Genomic DNA, 23,622 nt, shown 5'->3' with positions numbered 1-23,622 from the left:
AAGAGTAAACTGAGCATCGTAGGAGGCCATACCATGAGAAAAATACAGCCTGAGGTAGAGGTGATCGCAAGGTGGGCAGAGAGATATTTCATTTACTTTCTATCTAGTTGTTTAATTGTTTGTGTCCTGTAACATGCCTCCTTTCAATGAGGCCATTAATTTTGTAATGCTTTTGGGCCTAAGAGCCATCCCGACCGAGACAGCTAGTCAACCTGACAGCTGAGACTCGGCTGAAGATATTTTTGATGTAATGAATGTCCATGCTCCCCCCTCCAGAATAAATAGGAGGAAGCAAGACTTAACAAAGGTTCAAAAATTCTAAAGAAACACTACATGTTATTTTTAGTCTGTATGGCTTTACAATACATATTTTCTAGAATATGAAGAGAAATGGTGGTGATTCCCCCTCCAAGTATTACAGTATGTTCTCCCTCTGTTAAAACCCATTTTTTCATGTTTCTTCTCTGAATTCATGTAATTACTACTGCTAGAATTATTTCAAGACTTCCTCACTGATTCACTCATATCAATATGTTATGCAAGTGCCTGTAAGTTCCTCACAGATTCATTTGTATCGACACTGTTAATGCTAGAGCCTGCATGAATTATTGAAATTATATCTTTAACAATTTCTCTTCATGAATCATAGCACACAACTTCTCTTATTCCCATTATATCTACTTTTGAATCGGATAACTATAGGAATTATTAAAGTTGCAAGCTCTATGTGTTATGCATAGAATTCTTGATGCTGCAAGCTCCATATGATGAGTTACTCCTCCTCCTCATCCACTATCATAGCTATGTAAAAGTCTATTAAAGTGTATGTCCTTGGACTACTCGGCCTCCACTGTTTTATACATATTTTTGGGATTTGTATATGGGAAGAAGTACCAAGAAATCCATGTTTTACTCCTTTAGGTGAATGAACCAACCCATTATATGTATGTATATATATATGTGTGTGTGATGTCTCTATCTTTAGAAAATCATATGAGATACACAAAATCTAGATGTGCCGAGGCATTGGTCTTATAAGCAATCCAAGGTTGGCTTTGGGAGCTACAACAATGTCCATGATCGGATCAGTTGTGGCATGTTTCACGCAATCTTCATTTAAATTTGTTGGTGTGAGTTGTTTTGCAATGTCTAATGTGTCCAGTAATGGTGGAAAGTATGGTTGAAGGCACTTCACATTGAAAACTAGGTGCAGGCCAAGGAATGGTGGAATGTTGAGCTCAAAAGCATTGTCCCCTATAGCCTTAGTGATGGTGTAAGGCCCATATCAGAGTGGGTGAAGCTTGCGGTGGGACCCAACGAGGCACTCCTTCGGCAAATGTAACCAAACTTTGTCGCCCACCTAAAACTTGTGTGGCACCCAATGTTGATCATGTTGTTGCTTGTACTTGGCATTATACTTCTCCAAGATGTTGTGAACCTGCTAGCAGATGTGTCGGATGAGTTCAATAAATCTGGTTTCTTTGTCAACCTTATACAATACATGTGTTTATTTTTTCAGTGTAATTGCATGAGGCATGGCAACATCAATTAGAGACAATGGTTGGAATCCTAGACCCACTTGAAAGGGACTACAACCAATTGCTAAGGAGAGCTTTGTTATAACTGTGTTGTACATAGGGAAGACTCTCATCCCAAGTTCGTGGATTCTTGGAGTTGTACATGCAGAGTATGTGCACTATCATACTATTGACAACCTCTTTCTGGCCATCATTCTGGGGATGGAATGCAGTCAACTTGGTGAGATTGGTGTCCAATAGTGTCCAGAGGCTTGGCTAGAATGTGCTCAGGAAGCTGCTATCCTAATATGATATGATGGTCTGCGGGACCCCAAAATGTACCAATGCTTGTTCAAAGAAGAGTTTGGCAGTGTCCTCTACTATGATACTCTCATTGCAGGCCTCCAATATAACCATCTTAGAAAATCTATCCATGATCAGAAATACATATTCATTACCATGCTTGGTAGAAGGGAGGCTAGACATATAGTCCATGGAGGTGGATTCCCAAGGTTGGATGGGAGTAGGTAGAGGATTGTACAAGCCTTGCTTCTTGATGGTTTCCTTGGTGATGGCACAGTCAGTGTAGGATCTGATATATTTCCCAACATCTTGTCAAAGTTTTGCCTAATAAAAGTACTTTTGTAGTACATCTACAGTTTTCTCCCCACCAAAGTGTCATGTGACTTGACTGTAGTAAGCCTCCCAAATCACCTTCGCACGCTCGCTTTAAGGAACACAAAGGTGGATGAGGTAACATAATAATGCATACTGGAGGTGGAAATTAGGAACTTGCTTTATATATACTAGCATCTAGTATGTGGAGGTGAACTCTGGATAATTTTTGTATAGTTGCGGCCATCCAGAGGTCTCGTGGCCACAAGAGTTGAGAAAAGTAGTCAATGTTGTAATTGGGGGCCAACTGAGGCAGTCTGTAACATTTTTGGTGCTACCCTTTTTGTATTTAATGTTCAAGTGGAATTGTTGCAGGTATGTAGACCACTTATGATGGCAATTGTTCTGCAACTTCCCTTGTGTCTATGTAAATTGAAGAGGTCAATGATTGGTGTGGATGACCATCTCCTTCCCCATAATGTAATGCTCCCATTGTTGGCAAGCCTACACAATGGAATTCATCTCTTTATCATAGGTGGGATACTTCCAAATTGTATCGAAAAGTGTCTCACTATCATAGGCCAATGAATGCCCATGGTGGGTGAGGACTACAACAATAGCATAGTTAGAGGCATTTGCCTCAATTTCAAATGGTTGAAGCAAGTCTGTCAATGTGAGTACCAGTGCAGAGCAGAGGCAACGCTTTAACTCATCGAACGCATTCTGTTGGGAATCAGACAAAGAAAAGTTTACTTTTGCTCTGTCCTTGGTAATATGACTAAAAGGCCAAGTGATATGACAAAATCCCAACATGAACCTCTGATAAAAATTTTCAAGGCCCAAAAAGTTGCGAAGCTCTGTTAAAGTGGTCAAGGCTATCCAATCTCGAATGACTTGGATCTTAGTCGAATCTAAATGCATGCCTCACTCATCTATGATGTAACGCATATATTGGACCTAGCTCATGCCAAAGGTGAATTTCTCCAAGTTCGCACACAGTTTGTGTTGCCACAGGGTTTGAAGGACCTGTCAAATGTGTTGCAAGTGTTCTTCCCAACTCTTGTTGAAGATGAGGATATTGTCCAAATAAAAAATCATGAATGAGTTGGTGAAGGGCCACAAGATGTCATCCATTAGCCTCATAAAAGTAGAAGGGGCATTTGTCAACCCGAAGGGCATAACCAACCATTCAAAAAGGCCTTCCTTGGATTTGAAGGCAGTATTCATGGAAAATTTTAGGGGCTAATATTCGCAGTTGGGATAATTTTCCGTGATTTTCCAAAAAAAAAGATTCGCCAATTTCCATTTTTTATAAAAATGATTCACCCAAATTTTACAATATAAAATTATTTTACCTTGAAAATCACCAAAACTATATAGAGAGTATATATAATTATTATAAATTTGAATAATTTTACAAATACATCAATAAACATTTTATAGTTTGCATATTAGGGACTAGTGAGATTCGCCAATGTTTTTAAACTTCGAGATAATTTTCCATCTTTAAAATTTTCCCTGGCGATATTCCATACATTTTTGGGTTCTATTGTAACCTGGTGATAACTAGACTTCAGATCGATCTTGTTGAAATACTTAGCCCCCTTGAGTTGGTCCAAAATGTTATCAATCTATGGAATTGGATACATGTTCCTAACAGTGATTTTTTTAGTGCCCGATAATCAATGCAGAGCCTCAAAGTCCCATCCTTCTTCTGTACAAGTACAATCAAGCTCCCAAAAGGTGAGGAACTTGGTCAGATGTTCCCTTTTTGCAGCAACTCCTAGATTTGTTGCATGATATCTTCATTTTCTAGAAGGGAGAGATGATATATTGACCCATTGGGTAGATGTGCTCTGGGAGTTAGATCGATCGAATGCTTGACCTGACAGTGCAAGGGTACCCGTGTGGGTGAGGAGAAGATGTCCTTATATTCTTCCACGATTGTATCCACCTACTTCTTCTACGTGGAGGAACCCTTCCCGGGGGCCATGGATGTGGCCACAATCTTCCCCTTACTTTGAGAGAGAATAAAAAGGAAAAAAAATTCTTAGTCCAGGAGATGATATTACTGCATTGCTTAGTACATATCAAAGAGATGGTGGTAGGCAAGGCTACCTCTAGTATCGTGTATAACTTATTACCCAAATAAATAATAATAGTGCGAGGCCTCAACTCATATACAGCATGACACTTCCACAAGTATGGTTGGCCTAATAATACATAACAAAATTCAAGAGGAGTAACATCACACAATATCTCATTCATTAAGGGCTTGATGTTGTAGGGAAGGTGACATTATAGCTGACGTGGAAATCTCGTACTTGGTGAAGCCACCTGATGGTGTACGTATGCGGGTGTGGTGTGGTTAGTAGGCCCAACTGCTTCATGGCCTCTACTGAAATGACGTTAGTTTAGCTCCTGTTGTCGAAAATGATTTGCAGCGGTGAACCCTTCACCCACATTTGTGAGTGGAAGAGACACTCCACCTCCTTTGGATCTTCAGGCTCAATATTTTGAATCTTGGTGGTGGCAAGAGTGGCACTAGGCTCCACATCAATAATATGCTTCCCTTTGCAATTCCCCTTGTCGGGTTCTAGCTTAGATTCAGGACATACATCTGATTCTGAAGCCTTCATCTTGGCCACCAGTGACTAAATGGCTTGACATTCACTTGTGTTGTGAGTGGGGATATTTTGGAACTCACACCACTTTCCCGTGTCCTTCTTTGTCTTCGTGGTGTTTTTCTTTTCTTGCATCTTCAATGGGTTTTCTTGGGTCACCTTGCCTTGAATTTTTCCTTTGTTTTGTGGTTTGGGGGCACCTTTCCCTTGCTTCATATTCGTAGATCCAAAGTATCACTTCTTCAATTTAAACTTATAGTCGATCTTGATGGCATATTGGTAGGTGGCTTCAAGCGAGGAGATGTATAGGAAATCCATCTCATCTTGGATGTATTTGTGTAGACAACTGCAGTAATTGAGTACCATATGTTGCTTAGAATCTTTGATACCAAACTTCATGAAAAGGGTATGAAAAATATTTGTGAACTCTGGCACGTCTTGGTCCCTTCCCTTCCATAGTTTGGTCCACTTTATGTACTTACCTTCATAGCTCCAGACAGGGTAATACTACTCCTTGATGGCATCTCAATAAGAGTTCCGAGTGGGTGCAATTGAAAACAATGAAGGTTCCCTCTCGTCCTTCTACACAGTACGTTTCCCACCAATCCTTGACGTGGGGGGTGGCTTTGAGGAATGAAAAAGTAATCTTTTCCCTATTGGAAAAATCATGAACCGAAAAATACCCTTCCAACATATTTAACCATCTATCTATGGCATCTTCATCTATCTGGCCTTCAAATATGGGAGTATCAAATTTGACTTATACCTTGAAGGGAGTGGTGTCTCCAGAGTGGCCATCGGATGAACATGTGTCACATGTGGGCATCCGCCAAAGGATCTGGGCAAATTTTTCCATCATCGTGCTCCTCTGTCATTCGAGGGCTTCTTCGAGCAATATTTTAAAGGGATCTCTTGCTCCCTTGTGTTTCTTTTCTTCCTCCATGGGAGGCTATCACGTTTTGCGAGGATATTCTTGCAAAGGTTCAACTAGTTCGAGCCCTAACTCCTTATACCCTGACCTTGTTGGGTACATGCGTAGAAAAACATAGAAAGAGAAGACCCACTCTGATACCACTGATCCAAACTTATGCAAGAATGCAAAAAAATACATATATAAACATAAACACAGAGATGCAGGAGAAATAAAACTTCATTTCATTAATATCCTAGAACTGAAATATGCTTACATACAGAATGGAAATAAACAAGCTCGAGCGATGGTAGCTTATCTCTAAGAAGATATGTGGTGGCTACATTCCTCTGAATGGGTTACGATGAGGCTCGAAGTCCTATTTATTATTGAGAAAAATGGAAAAACCTAAACATCCAAAAGCCCAACCCTAGGAGATGAAGCGCCAAAACTATGGGTCCCGTTTGGGTAAATTGACACATCGACTCCCTCGGGGCATAGCTTTGTTATACGATGTTCGTTTGACACGAACAATACCTCGTTATAAATAACTATCCGAGGACTACAAATTTCGAATACGAACATGAGTGAAAGACTCATGTTTGCCTGTTTTTCCAAAAACACGTCTTTTAGGGCCTCAAAATGGCTCTAGGAGTTCAGGACCTGAAAAACTGCCAAAAACAGTAAATTGTGCTACAATTAAGGAAACTAATAAACTAAAAGAAACAATGGTGGGGGTCCAAGTGGAATAGGTGAGTGGCCACCAATATCCACTTGGATCAACATTAATGAAGTTAACTTGATAATCATGTAAAATTATAATATGCATTCAAAAATAATTAATAAACTGTAACCAATACTTTTTAAGGCAAGTAATTTAAGGAGTGCATGTAATGGTGCATGGGCCCACAAAGTTTCACGTATACAAACTTTAAATTAGTATGATGGAAAATAAGGGTCACCACAAATCATTTGCATTAGTTGCGGCAACTCACGTTCCCATTCCAATGGTCATTGTTGCAGTAACTCTTGAATGCGTACAAGGGGAATCTCTCGTGATCATGACAGTAAGAAATGGTTGATGCCAAATGGATGAAAACTCGCCCTCCCATTCCAATGGTCACCATTGTGGCAACCTCTGACTGCGTACAACAAAAATATCCTGTGATCATGACAACAACAAATGGTTGGTGCCAAATGGCCAACAACTCGCCCTCCCATTCTAATGGTCATGGTTGCGACAACACCTAACTCCGTACAAGGGGAATCTCCCGTGTTCATGGTAGCAACGAATGGTTTATGCTAAATTACCATCGCAATAGATGATGCCACATGATTACATTATTACTGGACTAATTATTAAATGCTTACCCTCAACTCTTTCATTGCTTGTCGTTCTCCCACATTTAAACTGTTGCACTTTCCAAACACAGCCATAGCAACTCTGAACTCTGACTAAAGATGGGAGGCCCAAGATTTCACAGAGAACTTGCCGAAGAATTGCTAAACGAATTTCCACGTGTTAGACCATTTTTTTAACAGGTCAACTGGATGGAGTATATTCACAGGTTGCATAGGTATTACAAAGACATAGCTCTAGAATATTCCATTGATTACATGGAGGGTAGATCTAAGGTAGTAGGGACAGTGGTGCATGCGATAGAAGAAGCAATTGCGAAAGCGATAAGGTTAACCTAGATGGGAGAGCAATGGTTTTTACCCCGAAAACCCCAACCTGATGTTGTGTGTAAATTCCTTGAGGCATGTGAACAACTATAGAAGATAAGCACATGATTTGACAGGAGGGCATTACCACAACCCTGGAAAGATGTTACATTCCTTGTCCAAAGATATTTCACGTGTGAAGGAAGGTACGTCGTTATTTATTACCATCACCTCTGGTTAATATACCACTTGCGTCATGGTAGGTTGGTTAAGATGCCTTTATTTCTAGTAAAAACCCTAGAGCATATGGCTCGATCGTTGCATAAATCAAAGAGGCCATTAAAATCATCTCCCACCATTGCCTCATTAAAATTTTGGTGGTTAATGCGTTGCAATGTGAATGGATAACTTGGGATGAACTAGTTGGAAGACCATTTCATGTTGAAGCTTCTACCCTGACAAAGAATTCCCTGGCAATTGCAACTCTGCCCCATGACCTCCCAGCTACAGAAATTCACGCATAACCTTTAAATATGGTAGTCGAGCCACCCAATGTTCAAATTATGAGGGTTTCTAAGGATTCTGCTTCTAAATCCCCATAGAAAGGAGACGAACAAGATGATGATGATGAAGTAGAAATAATGGGGAGTAAACCTGCCACTAGAAGATTGAGAGGATATAGGAAGCACCCAACAGTGGTGCCAAAAGCCAAGCAGAACATGACAAAGCGAGGTCGTGTTGCTACAGTTCTTGAAACCCTCCCCGTTGTTACAAAAGAAATGGTAGAAGAGCAAGAGCAAGAGAAAGAAAATCCACATGATGTATTAATGGAAGAAGGACTGCATTAGAGGAAATTTTAGACTGAAAGTGCCCATGAAATTTTCACATAATTTCCATGTCATAATATGTAAACCAATCAAAATCATTTAAATTTAAAAAGAGGTACTAAATATTTTGGAGGGAAAAAAAGAAAAACTACTTTTTTATTGTATTTTTGGCTTATCTCCTTATAGGTTTACTCAAATTTCAAGTGTAGGCACTCGTTGGATGCAGAAATAAATTCTGCATCTAACAAGTGCCCATTATGCATACTTTTAGAAGACCCAGATTGATAAAAATTGTAGTTACATTAAAAAAAGGTGTTGAACACATTTTTTTTACTGTATCTACAATTTTTATTAATGCGGACCTTCTCAAAAGTCTGCATAATGGGTATTCGTTCGATGCAAAATTTAATTCTGCATCCAACGAGTGTCTTCACTTGAAATTTGAGTAAACCTAAAATGAGATAAGCCAAAAATACAATTAAAAAAGTAGTTTTCTACTTTTCCCTCCAAAATTCATAACTATTATTTTATTATTTTTCCTTAGGAGGCCAATTTTAGGCTGAAATCTCTAATGGAGCAAGGATGCATGCAATGAGGATTCATGGAACAAGGAGGCCACCTTGTTGTCACAGAAGAACAAGTTGAGAAGGTTCCCTCTCCTGATTCTAACTATGAGTACATACAAGGAGTAGCTGAATGGTACGAGCAGATGGCCTTGCCTCAATTTCATTTTTTTATGGAGATGATGAGGACAACCAAGAGACTACACCACTAGAATTGAAAAAGAAGCACGTTCAAATAGTAAGTACCCCTTCAAATCTTTTTATGTATATTTCATTGTTAAGGAAGAATAGGATTCTCCAGATGAAAAATAGACAACTACAAAAAAAAGTTAAACCCCTAACAAATGAGCTCAAAAAACAAAAAGTTTTGAAATATTAAATTTCTTGACCCAAGTTTCAAAGTCCCTACCCATTGGTTTCATAGACATACCTTCTCCAGGGATCCAAGAAAATATACCCCTTGAAAAAAGATAGATTGATGACATTGTTGTGCAAACAAAGGACCAAAAACCAGATATGAAATTGACCAAAGGCACAACCATGAAAACATAAGAACAAGAACCAAAGATGAAAATAAAATAATAAACAACTGTACAAAAAGAGGATCAAGAACCATAGATAAAACTGACCATACACATTTTTGTTCAAACAAAGGATCAGGAACCCGAGATCAAACTGACCAAAGACATTGTTGTGCAAATAGAGGATGAGGAACCAAAGGATAAATTATCCCTGTGTATACCCTCTTGTAAGGGAAAAATAATACCTTTCCATTTGCATGGAAACTTGATTCATGACCTTTGCAAGACATGGGATGAATATATAAACAAAGTTGAAAGAAAACATAAAAACAAAATGGATGAGCTGCAAAGGAAGGTGACCAACATGGAGAATGATAAGAAATAACTCAGACATATAATGGACAGTGTTCTTAGTTGTATGGATCCTTCAACCAACTACAATGTGTACTTGGTAGAAATACTGTTGATGTTTAAAAATAATTCTATCATCAACAATAAGGCTTTCCAGGGTGAATACAAAAATGGTTTCATAAAAGCATATAGGGCCTGCACGAATCTAGAATAAGACTTGCTCTGTGAAATTTACCAACATAATTTTATGTTGTCTCTTGATAAAATATGGAATCCAAACCCTTATGTAGGGGATGTCCAATTGAGAGAATTTGTATCGTTTTTGAGAAATCATGTCAGTCGGGTGGAAGCTCTTAAAAGTTTTAAACATAATTCTGAGAGCATTTTGTGGGTTAGAGGAGAATATGAAATACTTGTAAAGATGATAGAAGAACAACAATAGTTGTCCAGTTTGTCAGAGGTTCTAGAGAATATCGCTAGGAATAGGCAACAAACCATTGCATAATGCGCAACCCAGATTCAAATATTGGAGACTGTCGCAAATGAAGGATGTAAATCAAGGTGGGATGCCTCAAGAAAACAAACCCGAAACAAAGATCCATTTAACCACCTAAACTTAAAGATACCCTTAACAAGGGTTGCTTAGTATATTATTTCCATGGAACAATGTGGGAATAAATGGATCGGTCTTAGATTTATCTATCCAATGATCTGGCTACCAACAAGGATATATAAAAATTATTATACCCTGAAAAAAAAAAGAGTTTGAATGCTGGACCGAAATTATGGAAACAATAGGGTATCTTTGTCTTGGTCAAGCAGGACACAAAGATTATTGTATGAATGATATTCATGAAAATACCCTTGCATTCTCAGATTTATAGTAACCCATATGTTTTGGCTGATATTCACTCCCTCACCATTGTTGACACAATGTCTCACTGTTGTTGACACTCATTGCCACTGGTGCGGAAACTCATAGTCAAAAAATGCATAATATTTGATGTTGTAAGAGATATTATTCTCCAATAATATATCACCATTAGACTTGAGCAGTTATAAAGAACTGGTAAATTTGTGTTTTACATGTTTTGTTATAGTTTTGTTGCATTTTTGTTGTTTTTATTCCAATTTATATATCAGATTCATGATTAGACACCAATGTATGCAAGCTTAATGCAAGTATGGAACAACCCCGTGAATTTTTCTCCATAACATACAAAATAATCGATGTATTGAAAGACTGAGTCTAAATGCATAGTGTTATTTACTAACCTTAAATGAAAATTCAGAAAAATTTCCCAAATCAGCAAACATATCCTCACCACCTATCAAACATACATGAACATATTCAACAAAACAATAATACATGTAATACATGTAATACACTAATAAATATTAAAATCAAATTGAAAACAAATGTATCACAACAAATCTGGAAAACCATGCATTGTTGGAGCAAGGGCGACCTCACTTGTTGAGTTTTTCAAACTCAAATGGTTCATCTTCATCTGCAAGGATATTCAAGTCAATTTCCAATTTTGCATTTTGTTTGCTTGTTTGTTTGTTTTTTTTTTTTTTTTTTTTATCTTTTTGGGGCTCGGGAAACTCTTCTTCCTCTTCAAAGATGCATCAAAATCACCCAACCCACACGTGAAATCATAATCCATAATATGAAGATTGTTGGTGTCATCCAACATGTTTTTAATCAAAGCAATCTATTGTTCAGTCTTGGTCAAAGTAGCAGGAGGATTGTTTCCAGCTACGTCTATGTAGCCAAATAAATCCTCTTTGGCCAACTCAAGTCCTTACATTTACATCAGCATTATGACTATCCATGGCAAATGTGTTTGCATCTTCACCAAGATCCTATATTGCTTCTATATTTATCTTGAGAGGGTCATTTTATGAATTAGTTGTACTTGGGTGATTTACAAATTGGGTTTTGGTAATGTGGAGGATGAAGGGTTTTACAAATTGGATTTTAACCAACACCATAAAAAACAACATAAAAACAAACATTATGCTTATAACCAGAGCTGGAATCTGCATAGGTAGGAATATGCATGGGTTTTGACATTTCATATTTTGAACTTATAATATGAGCAACGCTGAACTTTGTTGCTCATGTCCTAGGTACAAAATAAACATTTGTCATGATTTCTGCATGTTCTTTAAAAAACTGGTACAAAATTCATGCTGAACATTGGAGCGATTTTTGCAATATGATCAATGAAAACACTTTGTTGAATCTCAAATTTCTTCGTTTGAGGGTGCAAGAGTATAAAAATGATGTGGGAGTGAATGGAATTCAAAATAATGAAGGTGGGAAAGCAAAGGTCACCATTAATTCGTTTTGGCGTGTGTGGCTGCATGAGTTAGGCGAGTTGTCATGTCATAATTGGCGAGCTTGCAAATGGAACTCCACGAATGGTAAAGCCAATGGTGACATGGAAGAAGAGGGATACAAAGAAGTCTGGAATTTTTTGCTTGGAGATAGAGGGATCCAAGGGACCCACATCGAGGAAGGGGTCACCGGAAGGGCCTCACTGACGACGAGCGGGAACGAAACACAAAGGGTCCTTTGTCGACCTGTTAGCTTACTCCCTTCTACTCTCAGTTCTTTTATTACTAGTCTTGTTGATGTCTTTTCTTGTCTTGTTCCTTTATGGATGAGTTGTACCAATCTGGTATAGATTCTGTCAATATTAACAATATCATTAGGGCCACCATGGCAGCTGAGTAGTCTTACATTAATACACTTTCTGGAAAACTTTGCAACTCTTGTTCACATTTCAAGGCGAGACTTACTCTTGAGGAAAATGTTGCAAGTGATTATGTTTTGCATGACATTGAGACACGACATGATATCATATTTTACCATGGACAAAAAAAAAGGAACAATAAGAAAAAGGCGGTAAAAACAACTACAAATACTACTCTGCTCAGTTTTGGTTAGGATGTTCTACTAGATCGGGTTGCCAACCTTTAGAAGAGAGATCTAGTCAGATGTTAGGAATACATCGATATGAATGGCCCCAAAATAAAATAATATGTGAAGATACATTAGGAACCAATCCTCTAATACAACCCAAAAATCATTGTGCTAATGAATAGGTGGTTTTGGATACATTTCCTACATTTTGATGATGCAAAGAGTATCCTTAAATCTTAATGGGTAATTGGATTAAGTTTTCTCTAGTTGCATAGATGGTATAACCCCTTGTCTTAAATTCTTAGAAGGATATTAATATGGGTTAAACTGCTCAGTCTCTCTTTGGAGTCTTGGACCAAATATTTTCTAAAGGAGATTGACGATATTATTGGTAAGATTACTTATTTGGACCTGAGTTCTCTCAAAGCGATGGAAAAGTGCATGGCTTGGATCTTGGTCAAAGTAAATTTCTCTGGAGGCCTTCCTATTGAATTGGATATGGTTTGACACTCTCACAGATATAAAAAATGAATTATTTTTGGGGAATTCCATTTCATTGTTTAATATGTCACCAAATGGGTCATGTCATGCTAAGATTCCCTCGGAGACATCGCCTATAGCATGCTAACTCTGCTAGGAGCGATTGGTTACCGTTTCCTGTGTCGATGTATTTTGAGGATGGGGAGGCTTATTTATCTCCTGGTATTTGATACAATACTCACACTATATCTCAATTTCTAAATACCTCCCATTATGTTCCTTCTTCATCTGATGGCCTTGCCTGTCTAAGAATGTTGGCGCTGACCTGGATTCTTGCAGATCAGGTTTTAATAACCTAATCATTCAACCTAATTCCTCCTCGTGACAAGATAGTATTAGTGATCCTCCTATTAATTTTAGCATTCCCTTCATTACTACTCCCATGGTTTTGGATTATGGCCCCCTAGATAGCTCTAGGGCATAACCCTTCCTTCTGATCCAACTGAAGGGGCCTATGATGATTCGTTTCCACCTAAACTAGACAATCCCAATTCTGAATTTGGTCCTTTTGGGCCTACTTCATCGCCCTGAAACTCGATTGGGAGTGACATAGAACTCCTCATGAAAATTCCTGAGCTAGACCTGGTTCCTATAACTTTCCAAAAAGCCTTAGGATTCCTCCTTCACACCCTTTATTAGTCCTAACTTGATCAAGAATGCTACCACTCATAGAAGGGGAAGGAAGGGGAGTCGTCACAACAAATCCATCTTATCATATTATAACTCCCTTGATTTTGATAGATATTTTGACCTTCATGATATCTCCATTGCAGTTTCTGATCCATCTCGGGCACTTAGAGACAATGTGCCCGTTGTCAGGGTTTCGACATGATTATTCTATCCCTTAATATTCCAGGACTTGGGGATTCCTCTAAAAAACTATCATTGAGACATCTTGTTAAGTATGTATGTCCAAAGATCATTTTTATTCAAGAAACTATGACACCAGTGGAGCATGCTAAACAATTTTTCTTTGATATATGTCTTAGATAGTGCCTTTCTACTACCAGCTCTAATTGTTTATTTCGAGACTTGGTCGCCCTTTGGGGTACTCATTGGGTATTTATTAAGGCATATAAATCTTTTGCAAGAATTTTAATTTATGGTTATGTGTGTGGATATCGATATCATTTTCATTTCCTCAACATATATGCCCCATATCAGGACAGACAGGTGTTTTGGCATAGGATGGAGGCTTGCAGGACTTTGAAAGTTGGTCATTTGGTCACGGCTAGAGATGTTAATATTACATCATCTGGAGAAGAATGTTGGGGGTCTAAGGCTTGACTAGACTCCTTGGGCCCTTATTTTCTTGACATGTTCTTAGAAAATCAGTTGGTGGACATTAAGCCTTCACCTCTCGCTCCTACCTGGACTAATGGTCGTGCACAATCAAAGTATATAGGGAGGAGATTGGATAGATTTATACTATCAAAGGATATTTTGGAGTTGGTTGGGCATGTTATTACTTGGATTTCTCAGGATGCGTTATCATATCATTCACATATTATAATACAATGGATGGATGGTTGGATGATCGGGAATTTTGTTCGCTCCTCTGTGACACATGGAAAAAATTGTCAAATATGGAGAATTGCTTGACGATGTCCCAAATCAAGGAAAAGTTGAGAATTATTAAAAGGGAGGTTCACGATTGGAAGAAAAAAAAACAACAAATGGTAGTGGACTTTCTAGCTATTGAGGAAGAAATTGCTTGAATTCGCTATCTATCTTGAGTCATAACTTTTATCCTCCCTAAAAGATTTGGAAATAAAAAAAGAGATATTCTTAAGATTTAGGAGTAATCATGGAGGCTTAAAAGTTGAGCTATATGGATAGAAACTAGAGACAAAAATAGAAAAAAAAATCAGAGATTTTCCACACACCAGAGGAACATAAACACTATTTGGCAGATTGATTCATATGTTGGAGATGTGTTCTTTGACTCTGACAATATCCAAAAGGAAGTTGTTCGTTATTTTGCTAATGTATACAAGGAAAGGCCCAATGTGGACATTCATAATCAAATCTCCTGTATTGATTCATACCCTTCTATGTTCACAAATGTAGATAATGATGATTTGAAAAAACCTGTCACCTTCGAGGAGATCAAAGTGATGGGATCTTTCGCAAGGGATAAATGTACTGGTCTAGATGGCTAGACAATTGAAGTTTTTTTACATTTCCTGGATATTATGGGGCCAAATATTTTGAATATGGTAAAAGAACCAGGCTTCTTTGCAAGGTTTTGGGGGTTATAAATTCAATATTCATTGCACTTATTCCTAAATCCTCATGCCCCAAAACTTTAAGATATTTCCGCCGCATCTCACTTTGTAATATCTCCTGCAAGTTGATCTCGATAATCATTGCTTACATAATCAAAGATAAGCTCTTTGTGCACAGAACATATGAGCAGTTTGGTTTTATTAAGAACAAACAAATACATGATGCCATCACCATTGCCCAAGAATGTTTACAATCTATTAAGACTCATAAAAAATATGCTCTAATTACTAAACCAGATTTACAGAAATCATATGATTGCGTAGATTGGATGTATCTTCGTTTGGCCCTGAACAAGATTGGTTTAAGACACAAATATGAAAATTGGGTTACGACATGTGTTAAATTGGTACATTATGATATTTTGATGAATGGATCTCCCTCGTCCTTATTCAGAGCACAAAGTGGACTTCAACAAGCTTGTTCATTATCTCCTCTTCTTTTCCTCTTGGTGATAGATGGTTTGAGTTGTAAAATAAAGGAGGCGTAGCAGCTAGACTTTTTACGTGGATTGCAGGTCATTAGGCGGTCATCAGTATCCCACTTAATGTTTGCAGATGATGTCTTTATTTTTGGCCAGGCTTCGATGCTACACTGACGTTGTCCATATCACATTATTTCCAATTTTGGGGATGCATCCCAGATTCCCAATTATTATCCAATAAGAAGAGATTCGTATTTATCAAAGCATATGACCAAAATGACATTGTGAAGGATATTGTTAGTATTGTTAGTATTAAAGCAAACAAATACTGTATAAGGGATTGGAACTGGAATGTTGACAAATTTGAGAATAAGATCACCCATTGGACTCACAAATGGGTTACGATGGGGGGTAGATACATACTTGTCCAATCTGTTATTTAGGATATTGTGGTATTTTGGATGCATCTTTTTTTTTATTCCTTGCAAAATTATCAATCTTATAAAATCAATGATGGCGAAAGTTTTACGGGTTGATGCCAGTGGACAATGGACATAACAAAAACCATTTGGCAAGTCTAGATAGCCTGTCCTTTGCCAAAGAACATGGTGGATGTGGGATCAAGAATATCAAGATTTTTGGTTGGGCAATTCTTGTTAAGAGTTTATGGTGAGCAATATAAGGTGATGGCATTTGGCAAGATATTGTGAAGAGGAAGTACTTTAAAGAACTTTGATCATCGAGTGGTTTAAGTCCGGGGAGATTCCGTAATGGGGTGGTTCACACATTTGGAATTGTTTCCAAATGATTAGCCAATGGTTATTCAACAATTTAAAATGGTTTTTTGGAAATGGAAACCTTACTCTCATTCGTACTGATCCCATTCTTGGTTTAACAAATCAAATGATTAGCCAATGGCTATTCAACAATTTAAAATGGTCTTTTGGAAGTGGAAACCTTACTCTCATTAGTACTGATCCCATTCTTGGTTTAACAAATCAACCTTAACCGACATAGATGATATTCCACTCGCAGGTAAGTGGTTATTTCTACTATTCACGGATAATTGAGGGTTTCAACCCCAGGATTGCTTCTCTCAGATGGAAATCGTTGGAGGTGATTGGATTCAAATTATAGTTACCAAATTTGAATTTGATATACGGAAAAAATTAGACTCTTTAAAATTCAATACGGGTTTACACATCTTACAAATATTTATATATATATAAACAATCATTATATTCAAAATTTTAATAAAAATATAAAAATTGTATAAATTGATTTTTTTCCAAAATAAAGGTTAATGTTTTTTTATGTTTTATATAAGAGTTATTGATTTGCAACCAATTTGTTATTTTATAATTTCTTGTAAGGTAAGAATTATCTTTTTCTTTATTGCAATTTGTCATTTTATAAAATTTTCTAATATAAAAATTACTATTTTTTTATTTTTCTATAAAAGTTATATATTTTTTTATTTTTTTTCCAATAAGAATTATCAATTTGTTAAGATAGAAAAGCTGGTATTTTTTGTATTCAAGCTTCTGTAATCACATAATGAATTAAACAAGTTGATATTTCTTATTGGAAAAAAAAAAAGAAAAAAGAAAGAAAAAAAGACGATTTTTATAGGAATATATATATATGAAAATTTATAAAAGGTAATTGATCTTAGCATTAGCTTTGCCTTTCTCTACATTATTTCAATTTTCCATTAAGGTTGCCTAATTCCAAACTTGTTTTGCCCTTCCTTGTATTATTTTCACCAACAGCAAATCGGAACTTGTATTTTTCCAATGGATCAACAAAGCAAAGCTGGAATTAAAAATTTCTTCCAATGCATCAACAAAGCAAAGCTGGAATTAAAAATTTACCTTGCCGATTCCTATTCAACAGTTAAAAGCTAAATTCAATGACCCTATTTCCACTAATTCAACCATTGAAAAATAAATTTTTAATTTAATGAAATAAATGTAAATTTTATTTCTTTGACAAAATAAGTAAAAAAAAAAGTTAATCTATACTTGTAAATTTACATAAGTACAACACCATCTTTTGAATTTATAAAATATATTTAAACCATGTTTGAAAATCCCTTAATTTAAAAAATTCATATTTATTTAGTTAAGCATGTGGATGTGTATATATCAAACTTCCAGATCTATTTACCGTATACCTTGCGTATGGCCATTGTTAGGTGTAACGAAGCACAGGCCATTGTTCAGTGTAACGAAACACATTACATATTCATATTCGGGTGCGAAACACGTTCAATTTAAAAGACGAAACAGGAGACAGCGAACTGAGCAGGGGATTTTGACACACATGTTGCACCGTACCGAATTGGAATTCACCGAATTAATTGCCGTACCGAACCGAACTTGCATATGCTCTCTGCTGGTACGTAACCTTAGATGCGGAAACATGTTGGTTTCTATTGCTTACTCACATATTTCTCAGATTTTTCACCCCTGCAGGACAAAATCATGGTTCAAGACGATATGGAGATCAAACGTTCCGATATATATTATCCTTTTATGTTGGTTGTCTTGTAAAAATCACATATTGACTGTGGACAACATGATCAAATGTGGGCTATGTGGACCAAATTACTGTCTACTTTGCAGGGAATCACGTGAAAGTGTCTTGCATTTATTTTTACAATGTCCACTATCTATTTCTATATGGTGCAGGGTTTTGCATGAATATAATTTACAAAATGGATGGTGTTTCCCTTCGATAGAATCTTGTTTGCAATGGTGGATACAACAACGTTTCTCTTTCAGGGCTCTTCCTTATTTTATATTTTGGGGCATTTGGCACTTAAGGAACGTGAAGATATTTGAGGGTTCCCCACTAGACATTGGAAAAATTGCTTGAAAAACCAGTGCACATTTTGGGTATTGGAAAAATTGCTTGAAAAACCAGTGCACATTTTGGGGATTTTTCTCTGAAGTCGAGGCAAAAATGTCTACAAAGTCTATATAGGAAATGTCTGCAAATATCTTATCACATTATCCTTCTGGTTTCTTCGACAGGGAAACACAATATGGAAAATGTGGTTGCTCTGTAGTTTTATATTTGGAACTAGATTCACATGTCAAACGTTATTGGTATGGTGGATAGGGCTCCAATAATTGTGTTGAAGTTTTAAGTTTGTGGGGTCTTCTGCTCCAGGCTAGAAGATTAAATCTTTAAATCTTTTACGGTTGCACATTTTTTTTTAGATGCCAAGGTTATTATTGACTGGGAAAATGACAAGACAAACATCTCTATCCCTGATTTGCTACAATGGTTGTCACACATTGTTCATTTGAAAAATTCTTTTGGGTCTATTATCTTCTTCCATATCTTCCGGGAACAAAACAAGGTTGCGAATACTCTCTCTAGAAAAAGACTTCAAGCAAGGTGAGGTGATTTTCATTATCATAATTTCTAGATGGGTGACATCCGGGAGGAGGGAACCTTACAAATTGAGTAACAAACTCCATTGTTTTCGTTATTTTTTCTTTTTCGATGCAACATATAGACACATTGGGTAATATGTAGAATTTTGAAATTGGATGTAGGAGGACGACTTCCTCATTGTGACGTAATATCTGGTCAATAAACCTAAGCATATTATACTGTTTTTTGTGTTCACATGAACAGATCAGGATTTATATATTAGTTTTTGTCTAACATCAAATGCCTGGTTATTAGGTTTTTTTGACATAAGTACTGGTCCTTTTCAATTTAATAAAAATTATCAGTGTTTGATGTCCACGGTTCAACATTGACCAACGGGGCAGTACTGCACAGGTCGATTAAAAGTCCACGGTCCAATATTAACAAGGAGTCTGTAGAACTTCCTACTCGTGTTGTTTATACAACTTGTAGCAGCTTGTGCCTTGGCCTCGCCCGAGTTTTCATGTAAATTATCGTGTCTTTCTAATCGTTACACTGCTTACGCACAGTCTATCATTTTAAAATTGAAAAACACATGCAGAATCAGCCGAAGTCAAATATGACGTTCTTATCCAAAACTCTGCTACAATAGGTATGTGCCACATAGAGTTTTTATAATCCTGACATGGTTAGGGTGATTCTCATCCAACGGCTCATTTTCGAGCATCCATGCATTACCAAAAAGTTTGGGCACAAAAGGTTCGGCAACACTCCATGGAAGGGGATAGTTATCCACCCATCAGAGTTCTCAGGGATTCCAAGGTGCTGATCCATGTCAAATTTGATTGGCAGCCTCCCCCAAACCATGAATTCAGTGCACTGGCACTCATTAAAGAATGATATCACCTCACGTTACATTCCAGGAGGAGCGAGAGCCTGTTATTCCTTCCTCTCGTCCACAAAACGTGTTTCACTAGGCTGTTCAAATGCCTCCTATCATAAAGCTGAGAACTCGAAGATCTCTTTCCTCTTCGTGGACCCCAACTATTTCGTCCCTCATCGAAAATGTTTTGATCATCGTAGCTCCAACGCAGTTTCTTTATTATCACCACTATTGCTGCGAATTGTAATGGCTCGCCCACAACTACTAGAACACTGCAATTGTTGGGAATTTTTCTGGTAAAATTCCAAAAACAAATAAACTGAGACAATGTTTTATTTTGCCACAGGATCTTAGGACAGGGAAGCTACAATTGATTTCTGAGAAGAGTATTACACACACCCACAAAAAGCTTTGTATTCATTAAAATAACACTGTTGTTACAAAATGATTACACCAAGAACATTTCAACAAAAATTACTCTGTCTCTTTTTGAAAATATTTACATGGCTGTGTGTAAATTTTTCATTTACATTTACTGCTGTAAATAAAAAAAAATTACATAGATTTATTGCTGTAAAAGAAATCCATTACATATGGTCTGCTGCAAATGTGTAAAAATCTCATTCACTGTTATGTAAAAAACTTTTACATTCGAGCTGCTATTTCTCTCATTTCATTACATTGCATATTCAACCCAAAAACACATATTCGCACTGCTGTACGTTACATTTCATTTCACTGAATCAAACAAAAAATTTTCCAAACTGTGCATTCCTTGTTTTTTCTAAAACAACAACTAAAAAAAATGACCCACTAGCTTTTCTATTTTTTTTACATAATACATTGAGTATATTTAAAAAAAAAAAAAATGACCATACCTTTCTTTTAATGTGCCATACTTCTGTGCATAAAAAAACATTAAAATTACCTATATTCTACGAACCAAGGTAAATACCATTAATAACTTTACTGCAGTAAACGGCGGTCAAACCCAAAACTTCACGTAATGTTCATGTGAAGGCCTGTGCACAACTTTGGCTTTAATCAACGGATATCATCCATCCTTGCAATCGGACGAATATCGCTTGCCCAAACAAAACGAACGATACGTCCCGATAAAAAGCTATTTTGCAAAAGGTACTGTGGACACGCGTCAAATGGTGTATAGTAGCGGAGCCTCTCGGAGGAAAACCACGGCCTCAGCAAAAGCGGTCCGATGGGAGACTAGTGGTTTTGCTGAATTAAATATGCTCGACAGTTTGAAATTAATATTTCAACACTCCCCTTTAATTTCAACTGCTGGGCGTTCAGTGATACCCAAACATTTCCTCAAAAATTCGAAGCTTTTCTGTTCCAATGACTTGGTCAGAATGTCTGCAACCTGCTCTTGAGTCCTGCAATGTTTTAAAACAATTTCTCCACTGCTTACCAATTCCTTGATGTAATGAAAACTTGTGTCAATGTGTTTCGTTTTCTTATGAAACACAGAATTCTTAGATAATGCAATAGCTGAGCTATTGTCACAAAAAATCACAGTGCCTTTTGTTCGTTCTTGGCATAAGCTCCTTAACATTCTTCTCATCCAAACTGCTTGACATGCTGCTGCTGTAGTTGCCACATATTCTGCCTTTGTTGTAGACATAACCCATGAAATGGCTCCTGAACCCATGTGAAAAACATAACCAGATGTGCTTTTCCGATCATCTACACTTCCATCGTAATCACTATCACTGTATCCAATTAAATCTGAGCATTCTGAGACAGCATATAAAATGCTAAACCTTTAAGTACCTTTAACATACCTCAGAATCCTTTTTGCTGCCTCCCAATATGCTTCTTTTGGCCTCTCCATGAATCTGGAAATTAAACTAACATCAAACATTATATCTGGCTTAGTTGCAGTCAAATACATTAGGCTGCCAACTATGCTCTTATACAAGCTAGGATCAAAATCCTTGCTGCTGTCCTCTTTGCTGAGTTTTAATCCCATCATTGTGGGAGTGATTGCTGCCTTGCTGTCCTACATATTGAATCTCTCCAACACTTCATTAACATATTTTGCTTGCGAAATAAAAATTCCATTTTCATTTTTATCTACTTCTATTCCTAAGAAGTATCTCAGCAAACCCATGTCAGTCATTTCAAATACCTCTTTCATGACTTCTTTGAAATTTTCAATAAGATATTCGTCGTTGCCTGTGAAAATAACATCATCAACATATAACACAACAATTAGAATTTTACCATCATTTTCTTTGATGTAGAGGGTGGGTTCTCCTTCACATTTGTCAAATCCATTTTCCAGTAGATAGGAATTTATCCTACTGTACCATGCTCTTGGCGCTTGCTTCAACTCATAAAGAGCTTTCTTCAATCTGCACACTTTGTGCTCTTGGCCTTTCTTTTCATAGTCTAGAGGTTGTTCAATGTAAACCTCTTCCATTAACACTCCATTTAGGAATGCTGACTTCACGTCCATTTGGTAAACTTTCCACTTGTTTTGTGCTGCTATGGACAACACTGCTCTCAGTGTTTCCATTCTTGCAACCGGTGCGAAAGTTTCCTCATAGTCTCTCCCATACTGCTGCTTATATCCTTTGACAACAAGCCTTGCCTTGTGTCTCTCTATTTTGTCTTCAGCATTGCTCTTGGTCTAGTAGACCCATTTAACTCCAATGACTTCCTTTCCTTTTGGTAGTTCAACCAAATCCCATGTCTTGTTCCTTTCTATGGCATTAATCTCCTCATCCATAGCTTCTATGCATTTCCTATCTTTAATTGCATCTTCGAAATGAATAGGGTCATCAACATGACAATACAAGGCAAACAAAGAATTCATACCTTCATCATAAATGTCACTTAAATTTCTGAACTTCTTACCTCTTTCATATGGTGTGCAAGTGCTTGAAGAAGCACTTGAATTTCTTCCTTGTGGTGTGCTTGGAGAAGCACTTTCATTTCTCCTCAAGGGTGTCTCTTGCTGCCCTTGTGTTGGCGCTGCTGTTTGGGGATGTATTTCAGTCATCTCCTCATCATCTTCATCATGAGGCAAACAGTTTTTAACATTCACTATTTTCTCTATGCTTCCATCCCAAGCTTCCTCCTCAATGAATTGAACATCTCTTCTCACAAAAAACTTCTTAGTAGATGGGATATACAACCTGTAAGATTTGGATTCCTCGCTGTATCCAATGAAAATACATTTCTCCCCTTTGCTATCCAACTTCCTCCTTAGCTGATCTGGAATGTGTGCATAAGCCACACAACCAAAAACTTTCATGTGGGTGACTCTTTGCTTTCTCCCACTCCATGCTTCTTCTGGCGCTCTGTTCATGACTGCTTTTGTTGGGCATCTATTCAAAATATATACGGCACAGTTTACAGCTTCAGCCCAATAATCATTTAGCAAATGCTTTGCCTTTAACATACTCCTCGCCATATCCATGATGGTCCTATTCTTTCTTTCAGCTACTCCATTTTGCTGTGGAGTGTACCTTGTGGTAAACTGTTTGTGTATTCCATTTTTTCTACAAAAAAGTAGGAATTCCTTGGAGATATACTCACCTCCTTTGTT

This window comes from Pinus tabuliformis, chromosome X, assembly GCF_031772625.1.
Source record: "Pinus tabuliformis cultivar Carrire ecotype Pingquan chromosome X, CPIR1, whole genome shotgun sequence".
Classification (NCBI taxonomy): domain Eukaryota; kingdom Viridiplantae; phylum Streptophyta; class Pinopsida; order Pinales; family Pinaceae; genus Pinus; species Pinus tabuliformis.
Note: the sequence above shows the minus strand (reverse complement) of the source record.